This window comes from Tetrao urogallus (assembly GCF_951394365.1).
Source record: "Tetrao urogallus genome assembly, chromosome: 4".
In the NCBI taxonomy this organism is placed as follows: Eukaryota; Metazoa; Chordata; class Aves; order Galliformes; family Phasianidae; genus Tetrao; species Tetrao urogallus.
The window spans coordinates 43,510,140-43,521,552 of record NC_136817.1 but is presented as its reverse complement, the minus strand read 5'-3'; positions in this window follow the sequence as shown (position 1 = coordinate 43,521,552).

Here is an 11,413-nt window from a genome sequence, read left to right as displayed (position 1 = left end):
GTCATTTAGAGTTGCTGCCCAAAGCTGTGACTATTCTGGCCATTTCTGCTGCATGCAAACATTACAGCCATTAATTCCTGTCCCCTTTAGCATTTAAGCTAATATCCTGTGACATGAAATACTCAGTTCCGAGACAGTATGAGTCCTTCAGATAAACACTGAGTTTTCTAACAGTCCTCAAAGCAAATCCTTCTCTCTTGAGGAGAATATTATACTGGTTGAAGTGCTGGAAAAAGTCAGGAATGTATCTGCTTTGTTAACTGATGAAACGTGAAAAATACTACAGTGCTGGGTAATGTCACAAACAATACAGTTTATATCTTGAGGATGCACACTGTTGAATTTCAAATCACAGAGTTTTTCTTTCACTATGCACTTTGTATCTGTCTACATTTTTTATGCAGTTGGGTGACAAAATATATATATATTTATTCAGTGATTAAGTGGCTGTTGTGTTTATTAAATATATTATATTTGATGTAATGCATTTATCTCAGTTCTGGAAGCGGAAGCATTTCCTAATACTGAAGAAGCAAATTGTGTTCATAATTGCATGCTAAGATTTCTAAATTATAAATTAACATAAACTACAAATGGTCAGCTAATACAAAGCCACTGAATAAAATCACTGTAGTTGACAAATATTGTCCAAAGAGATCATAGAAGGTATCATTTTTGCATCCCTTTTTCAGAATGAATTTTTGATACAGTTTCACACGTATGAATGGAGCTTTTCAAAACTCAGAATTATTGTTCAGCATAGATTTGGAAAGTAAGAAGCACTCTACTAGTACTTGGCATGCACTGATGAGTTAGTGCTTATTACTGAATGATTATCTGGGGAACATCAATACCTCAAAGTTTTTAAATAACTAGGCATAAATGGATCCAGTCAGATAATTTAAAATGCAAGAGTTCTTCCTTCTCAGTGAGTCTGCTCTTATTTCCTTTTCTCTCTTTCTGTTTTTCTGTATGTAGAAACAACAGGCACTGTTTTCTGTCAGAGATACTTTTCTGCTCCACTGCAGCCAGGCAAGCATCAGTGGACTCTTGCACTGAAGGGGCAAATGCCAAGATACCATACCCTCTGGTGAGGCCACCAGCATCTCCAGCTGCTGGAATGATGCTTTGTCAGGAATCCTGCACCATACTACCAGAGGCTGCAGTAGGCTGATCACAGACTGGAAAAGAAGTATAAAGCTCTGAATAAAGCTTGGTTTCTATTGTAAGAAAACAAGTGTCACAAGCTATTACATAAAGTCAGCTACAAAACACAGGAGACAAAAAGCGTAGCAGGAAAAATATTTCAAAAACACATCAGCAGCAAGCAGGAAATTAAATGAGAAGGGAATGTAATTGATAGACAGCACCAAGAATGTGAAAGCTTCATTTACTAATCAGTATCAACCTCAACCAAATATCTGTTAAAAACTGGATTTACTAACAAACAGTATCAGTGGTGGGCAAGAATTAGGTTATAAAAGGGACAGAATTAGCTAGCAATTCTCCACTAGCATCACCACAAATTGCTGATGAAATCCAACTTATAAGTCAGTCTCAGTTTTACTTTTGAGAACAAGTAGAAGGTAATACAGGTCCAGAAGACTGGAAATGTACTTGGGCTATCCTTAAAAAGCAGCCAAGATGGGTAAGAGCAGGAATCTTCTCGCTCAGTTAAATATCATTGGATATATTGGAAAAACATTGTTGAAAAAACACTAAAAATAATTTGAAAGCACACAGAAGGAATAGACTGATGGGCAACAGCAAAGATAGAAGCTATTCAACTGATCTAATTTCTTTCTGCGGGAGAACTAGAGGATTTGATAAAGGGGTAGACACAGTAGGAAGGAAGTATTTTGGCTTCATACAGGTTTTTGACATTTTTTAATGTAACTTTCCCAGAGAACAAGAGTAAAACAGTTGGAATGAAAGCATTCTCCAGAAAGTTACCACTCTTTCTCTATCCAATTGAAAGAGCAGACAAAGAAAGATTTTGCAAGAGTCTGTCTTGCTTCTAGTGCTGTTTCACGTGTATGTTACTGACTTGGCCGGAAGAATATTTGCATTAAATTTGCAGGCTGAAAGAAACATCAGGTATATCAGATAGCATTATTAGGATTCAAACCAGTCAATACACATGGAGAAGGTATTTTGGAAATGCAATTTACTAAGAACAAAGGCAAAATTCCACACCACACTCCATGCAAGCAAGTACAGCGAATCACAATGTGATCACAAATCATGAACACTTGGCTGTTGTAAAAATACACACATTCAGAAGCATAATTTTAAAGTGTGAATTAACTCTTCTGCTATCTAGCTGAAGGCTTACAAGCATAGACTAGCATAGCTTCCAGTCTGGACACAGGAAATATGAATCAAGTTGAAGTAGAACAAACAAGCAGAAGGAATTATCAGCAGCACAGAATACATAATCTGTAGGAGCAGAATGAAAGAATTTGGAAACGTTAGAGAAGATTATGGTCTCTTAGAAACAAAATCTAGGTAGTTATTTTCAAATATGTAGAATTCAGAAAAAGTGCAGCAATTCTGCCATTAAGCTGTAGGAAGAATGGTTTAGTTGGATATCTAAAGATCTTTAATAGTACGAAACAGCCTTTGAGCAGTAAGAATGTCAGAAGAGGTTATACTGCATCACTGTGCAGTTTTCTTTTTTAGAGGAAGTTGGACATCTATCTGACATAAGTACAGTCCATCCTGAATTTTTGGTAAGGTCTCTATGTTTTTCAACCTGTTTTCTGTAAAACACCTGCATGATTTCTTTCACAACATCAGGAAATCAAAAGATTTTAAGGAATCTTGCCTGGGAAAAAATTCAGTATGCAAAATCAGTTCACTTACATTGGCGCATTTGACTAAGCGCTTTTCCCTGTCAACAGGATTTTGAAAAAAAGCTTGCTCTTCCTGAGAAGGTGGAAGCAGCAAAAACACACACCTAAGTTGTCTACATGCTGAACTCTAAATAAGCACTTTCTAGTTACAAGAAACTAAGAACAAAAACAAACAAACGTTTTAAAAACATGACTCCACAAAGATGTCTATTAAAATGATTTAAAATATCATAAACATAAAACATTTCTGTCATTATAATTTAAGTTTCTGGAAGCCAGTGAACTCTCAGTTCTGTGACCAGTACTGTATATACTGTACTGAACCCATTATCAATACAATTGACACCATTAACTAATACTTGTAAGGCTCAACTGCTCACATAAATCAATACCAGTTAACAGTTTGGACTCAAGACAGTAACCTTTGTGGTGGCTTATTGATTCTTCTAGTAACACTATGTCATTGTTTTTCTTCAAATGAAGCAGACTTTTTCTCTCTTGATGCATTGGAAATCACAGATAAGGCACTTTTTCAACAATAAGCTAAAACAACAACAGCTCCTTCCCAAGATAGAGATAATTTGCTTCTTAAGTGCTATTTTATTGACAAAATTATGAAGAAAAAAGATAGACACGGAAGAAGCCTTCTTAAAATGACTGCTTGCAAAATACCAGATAAAAGATGCTTCTAGTTCATTTTGCAACTCTTGGTATCCCCATGTCATCACAACTGTTTTTGAATCTGATAATTTTCCACTATGGATATTGCTTATGGAGTTAGAAAATTTGCTTTGAAACTATCTTGGCTGAGACGCTGATATATTGTTTGCTTGTCAAAAAGCTTGAAGAGTTAGACAATACCATTAGACATGGTATTGAAATGATGGATGGATGATCCTTACCTGCTGAGTGTTGTTCACTATAGGCATTTTAGTAATGCTTCCTGTTCCTTTCAGGTCTAACAAATTGCCTCCACAGTCTGCACTCACCTAAAATAAACAAATAAAGCTTCCCCCAAAAAACAGGGAAAAAACAACAACAAAAAACTGAACACCACAGTAGAAAATTCACGTACAAAGGTATATTACATATGGCTTTGCTAGTAGATATTTCTATTTTACTTTAGTTCAGATTCACCTCTAGAATATGAGGCACATTCATTTTTAAGGACTTGATAAACCTTTAAATACTTCGACACTTTTTGCCTGATCATTGCTAATTTTAGCCTTATCATTTTGTCTGCTTCTATGTTCCTGTTCATTTCTTTTTCTTGACATGAGCAATATACACTTTATAGTTTAATTCAGTCTTGGAGTATGACATATTTTATTGTCCTAATTTCTTAACCTTTGATATTGTTTTCTCTCTCTTAAAAACTGTATTTCAGTGTCCGAATGTCTTTATGTGTAGGAATTGAATTTCTATGGCATTTCATCTTTTTTTCAGTACTGTTTCTTATATTTGGAAGAGCAGGGAATAAAAACTAACACTCAAATTTAAAAAGATATCTATCACTAAAGAAAAATGTTGCGCTATTATCTTTAACTGGGACATAACGAATCTTCAGCTACATCTACAGCTATGAAGTACTAAATAACAAAATCAATAGAAGCAAGCATTACTAACTCAGTGTATTCACTCCTTTTCAGGTTCATTGTTTGAACATTTGGAAAGATGGGCAGAAGAGTCAAGGCTTGTGCAAGAAATAAGTATCATCATGCCCATTTCTCCTGTTAGTTCTTCTTTCTCTTTAAAGAAGATTTCAATATACTGAGAGACAATAATCTGAGATAAAAATTTTGGAGAGAGTCTAGAATACTGTACCAAATTTTGAATGGAAATCCTGAACTGGACACTATTCTGAAGCTAAAAGATTCTGAAGCTAAAAGAAAGGTAAATTTTAATATTCCTACCAGAAATCATGCATTCGGTTTGACAGAAGCCATGAGACAATCCCTCTTTTCTCTAATTCACTCATCTCTTCCATTAGCATCGTAATGTTTCTTTTGGTAAGGAATGAGTGGTCAACTGAGTTACAGCCAGCTAATCAAATTACTCACATCTACTTCATTAACTAACAAGCCTATAACAGCTATTTTTCAACTGTTATATTTATAATGAAACTCTGCCTCCTAAGTAACACTACACCCTTATTTACACCAGCTAGTTGCCTCTGTGTAATAGTACTATTTCTCAATCTAATAAATAATTTTCTCTGTTATTCATCAGTTACCTAACATTACAATACATTACATTACAATATTGCAGGCAGAAAATATTGAGTAAAAAAGTAAAAAAGTTACAAGTACAATAAAAGAGAAGAAAAATACTAATTCACTCTGCTGAAATAATAGCCCATTCAAATTATTCTGCCTTTAGCACAGAAATACTTAAAGACTAAGACCCCTCCTTCACATAGCAAAAGTTCACTGCAAGTTCATTGGCAACATTCAACATTGTCAAAAGTCTTGTCTGAGGCTGTTTTGCCTTGTATTGACCTAAAGACTTGACTTTCTCTACAGGAACGAGAATTTGTAGCACAAAATAGTTTCACTTAGAGGTGTGCCTAGAACAGTGTAATATTTCTTGTATTACTGTGCAAGTTGCAGCATACTTGTTCTTATGTAATTGAAAATATATGTTGACTTTGTGCAAATAATCAGAAAATATTTAGAGAAAAATGTTCCATGTACTAATCCTAAGCATTCTCTTTGGCAGTTACCATAGAAAACAGAAACCTAAAGGACAAAAGTGTTTATATCCCACCGATCTTATTACATCTCACCAGGCCGATAGTTACCACCAGCATGTATCAAGCTCATCAAAGATAGCTCCTTCACTTCCTTGTGTTACCTTCCCTTCCTACATATTTCTGTGCAATCTAAAATTAAGACAGCAGGCATTTCAAAGCCAATGTTGTATTGTTTGTTTGCTTAATTGCATTAGTACATATTTTAATGCACATGATGGTAACAGCTCACACGACTCTTCCACATTTCATGCTGGCTACATTTACACAGAGTGGAAGTAAGCAACAGAAAACTCAGACCTCTGTCTTGATTTCACTCTGAGATCATGGGACCTCAGAAAACCAGAAAAGCTATAATCACTTTATTCTACATTACTCCTTTTTCATTTTATCCTCTTTGGATCAAGGCTGAACTCCAATTTTTAATAAGGAAATTAGGAGAAAATATATTTTTAAAGGTTCTATTAGATATTTAATTGGACTATGCACGCCTGTTCCCTGCTCTAGAAGGGAGAGCTGGGGGCATCAGGAACAAGATATAAAATCTTCTTTGAAAGTATAAGACACACACAGTAAAGAATTCAACGCACAATTTTAAGAGACTAGCATAGATAACTTGAGTCAGTGGAACTGAGTCCACTATTGTTAGTATTTCCATGAGTAACAGACACATTTATTCTGAGGTACAGCACCATCAGATACTAACTAGTGTGCAAGATTAAGAAACTCTTCCATTTGTAGCATACTGCTATAAGAAACCGAGTAGTTGTGCACTTACCACTGGTGATTACTTTAAGAACCTATTTATTATAAGTATGTATAATTATACGATAATTATTGTGGTATTCCAGGACAGCAGCTATTTCTTTGAAAAAGTTTGGAGTAAAGTAGTGAAAATAACTGGAAGTTTGTACAGTTATGAGAATTTACACTTGGTGGATGAGGAGTGATGCTGGGATGTGGGGCCATTTCTTTTGACATCTATTTTCTATGCTTTGTTAGCTAAATACAGCTTTTCTTCGCTGTACTAGGGTCAGTATGCCAAGCCAACATAAGATTGCACAGAGCCATCCAGTGACAACTTTGCTACATTTTGACTTTGAATAATTGTTCCACTGATTTGAATAATTGTTCCACTGATTGGGCACCAAGGAACTACAGAAGAATTGCGATAGTAGATCTGTCATACCTTGTAAGTCTATCTATTAACAGGCTTCAGACAGTAGGACTTTTCAGAGAACTGTGTCTAAATCAACATTGAAGCACTTTTGTAGGTAGCAAAAAGCAAATTATATTGAGAAGCATATAATGGAAGGAACATTACTGAAGCTGATGTTTGAAATCTTCTGCCCGGATTCACCATCATTCAACAGCACAAAAAATTACCATCTGAGTTTACACATTCTCTGAGGGTTTGAGTTTCTTGGTTTGGGGTATTTTATGACCTATCCAAGCATTAGTTCAGTTAAAAGGAGATAAGCATTTTCATTCAGAGTTTGAAAAATGATGGCAGAGAGGGGGTGATTAGTGGGGTTATAATTTATCCTGAATGAAGTCACAATTTCAAGTACAAATTCAAGCATTTAAGCTGCAACCCCATCAGTGTGATATACTGTTAGTAGAGCTGATAACAGGATTTATAAGAGTGCTGCAGATCACCTCTGTGGTATAAATAAAAAGAGATTCAAAAAGGATACGTAGTTCTCATGCTTGATATTTTAAATACTATAGTATGCTCCAGACTATGTTGCTGCTTTAGGGCATTCAGATTACTTATCAACGTCTCTTGTGGAAAAGATGGTCCTAAGTTTTATCCATTACTTAAGTGTCCAGAGCACTTAAGCACCAATTACCAAAAGAATGCATTTTTATTCATTGTTAAATCATCATCATATTGTGTACAACACTATTGACTAAAAAAAAAAAAAAAAAACTGAAATTTTAAATTAACATTCTAATTCCATAATGTGATTTGCTACAAATTTTACAGTTAAATTATTATAATTATCTATTACAGAATATATCTTGTATTTTTAATACGCAAATAAAAAATGCTAAGGTTATTCTGATAATATTTTTAATTAATAAATCTTTATATCTTTATCCTCCATGAGAAGCATCAGTTCAGAGGCTTTCATTCTGCCTGTAATCTAATATCTGATAGTTTGTGTCTGGCAAGTCAAAATGACTTCACCTAAAAGACTTGTTGTAAGCTTTCTGATGGCAACTTGAGGGAGAGAAGTCCAAAGATTCAGAGTGAAAAATTACATTAGAGTTTAAATATTGTGAACAGAGTCTTCATTACCCAGCATCTACAAACCTATTCAAACCAGATTGCCTAGAGATAGCCAGTGGACTTCTTAATTAAAATCTTATTGATGTACTAAATCTACAAAAATAATTACATAACTCACATTTGGAAAGAGAAATATGTTTTCATATGCAAAAGAAAAATTTAGAAAAATTATTTGGTGGCTATAACTTGATGCAAATATTTTTGTCAATTGGTTTCTATTATCTGCATCAAAAAGCAAAGAGATGCAGTGCCTGTACATTTTTGTTGTTGTTTTGAACTGGTCAAGCAAAAAATACAGAAATGCAAAATAAATATGTTTCTCTGAACAAATTAATTCAAGGAGTGTAAGTTCAGTTGCATTCAGTTAGATTATCTATCTGTGTAGATAACTGATATCTTAGTGCTGGATCCATATTTATCAGTAAAAAATGTTTCCTTATAATTTTCTTAAGCAATCAACAAATTACATTACTCAAAAAAGCTATGCAAACCTACCACTGTTGAAATAAAATAAGACTGACAAAAGATCAACTCACCATTTACAAAGATTGACCATTATCAATATTTGTACCAATACTTTAGATTTTGTTTTCACTACTAGCCAGGAAAATAGAAGAACAAGGTATGAAATTTGTCCATCTTTCAATAGTTATTTTAAAAAACTAGTCCCAAAATAGTACAATAATAGGAAACACTGAAAACACACGCAGCCCACATAGAGTTCACAAAATTATTTTTTTTAACTGATGACAGACATACCTCAAATACTCAGTCCGAGTAGCAGAGCACCAATAAAAAGTCCCTATTACAAAGCCTACAGAAATTGTAATCCAGCAGACTAGAAGAAAAGAACAATCTTCTACTTAAAATAGGTAGGGATGCAGTGGATGCTACATCAACCAGTCTTTAAAGGATTCACAATAATACTCAGCAATGCTTCATTGCTGCATAAAATGTATTTGGACATAACTTTACAGTGAATTGTACTGCACTGTTTCAAAAACAGTGAGAAGTCAAGTATATTTCTTCTTTCATATTAGGGTTCATGGAGCCTTCACAGATTATTACTTTCAACAATTTAACAGTTATGCCCTGTTAAAAAAGAAAAAACAACAAAAAAGAAAAAACAAAACAAAAAAAAACCCAACAAAAAAAACCAGAACTAATGTATTGTTTCAAAGATATTCACTCATTTAAATTTGTAGCTGCTATATTCACTACCAAATAATTTTCAAATTTTTTAAAGAAATCTTTCAGAGTTCATTAATGAGACTAGAAAAATAATTTTCTTAGAAATTTTTCTGCACAGTAGTGTATTCTGAAAGTTCATAATATCCAAAATGATGAAGCATACAATATGATAGGCGAGATGTCTAGTCAGAGGTTGACTTTGACCTGCAGACTTTGTCTTAACGACATTCAATCATCACAAACACAGTAGCACTATATTATCCAAATACTCTAAGAGCAAACTAATTACTATCAATTTCCTACATCATCTCATGATAAGAATGATAAAACAGTTACATGAAATCCATACACATTTGTTAGAGCAGTGGCTGACATTCAGAAAAAGATATTAGCAAACATAAGGGGAGACTTTATTGCTCTCTATAACTACCTGAAGGGTGGTTGTAGCGAGCTGGAGGTCATCCTCTTCTCTCATTTAACTAATGAAAGAACTAGAGGGAATGGCTTCAAGCTGTGCCAGCGGAGATTTAGGCTCAACATTAGCAAATAGTACTTTTCTGACAGAGTAACCAGCCACTGGAATGGGCTGCCCAGGGAGGTGATGGAGTCACCAATCTGGAGGTGTTCAGGAAACCTTTGGATTTTGTGTTGAGGATTTAGTGAGTACTATTGGAGATAGGTGGATGGTTGGACAGGATGATCTTGTAGGTCTTTTCCAACCTTGGTGATTCTGTGATTTTTAAATGAACAGACACCTCATTAGCCCAGTATACATTTAAGATTTCAGTATAAACTGGGAAATCATCAACAGAAGCAATTAAGGCCAGCTGCTCTTTCCAATACTTCTCCAATTGTTACAATGATCACATAGACAGAAATAAGTGCAAAAAAAACCAAACAATGGAATATTCTACCTCAGTTCCACAACAAGTTTTTTATTTTTCTATTACGTACAATGATGTAAAAAGGTGATACTGACATTGATAGGACAATGATTTTTCTAAATTAAAAAAAAAAAAAAAAAAAAAACATTCTTGATAAATATATGTATATTTGAGGACCTCCAAGTGGGTTATAGAGATGAGTAAAACACAAGCACAGACTATTACAAGGAAAGGAAATTTTGAGAGATCAGACTCAGGAAAGTATATGAGGAAAAAAACACTACGTCACAAGAACATAAAAGAAAGTAGATAAGATTGACATAATAATAGTATAGAAAACCAGACTGACAAATCTGTTTGTGTAAATCATTACTGGAGAGAAATATCAAATAATATCACTTAAAATTTCCTGAGCATGAAAGGCTAGAGAAGGGCTGGAAGAAATCATAGGTGATCACATTAACATTTTCACGACTGCTTAAAAACAGAGAAAACAATCATTTTAAAAGCTGTAGAAAGGACATATGATAAACAATAAGAACAAAAATGGTGATAACTGCTTTACACTTGGTGTATATTTAAAAACAAAAACAAACAAAGAAAAAAAAGCAGATAAAACTCATTCCAGAGAGTGCTTGAACCTGAACTGAATAAATTGATGATAAAAATTGCAAATTTCTCATGCTTGGTTCTTCAGGAGGAAAAAAAAAAAAAAGTACTACTCTTCCCAATGTTTGAAGATTTATTAAGATTCAGCTAAGGCTTTAGGTTGAACATACATAACTAAAATCCCAAGAAGTTGGAGCATTACCTGAAAGTAGGTATAGCTTGATGAGGAAAAGTCATTTTTAACCTTACTATGTATACTTGGTTTGGAAAGTGATATGTTTTGTATTCGTTAAGAATTTCAAAGCAAAGTTGATGTACCCAAAAGCAGAGTGATGCTTTAAATTCTGTTTCTTTGTGATTACTAATCCAATGCAAAAACTCCAGAAACTGACTCAAAAAAAAACAATATTAATGCTTGAATCATGAGAACAACTTTTCTATATTTTGAGAACAGCCTTTCACATAACTTGAGCAGATATAATCTGAGGGATGGAGGCTAGCATAATTGTAAACCCAAGAATAGAACGTGGAGGAAGCCACAGTGCTTATTGTCGGATGAAGATAAGAAAGTAGAATAGATGTCCTATTGCTGAAAGTAAGATGGCAAAACAGCTCATAACATCAGTGGGAATCAGCTTGGGCTACCTTCCCTTAAAACGTTGGAAATTTACAGCAAGAATGACTTTATCCTTCATCCCACATCCCCCAGCGATGCTAATTATTTCTGGGAATTTCTGTCCATGTCCTTGGAATGTAATGAATATGCATACACTGTACCTTTAAATGCTTGTATGCATGTTGGTGGAACAACCCACCCAGCAATGCACCC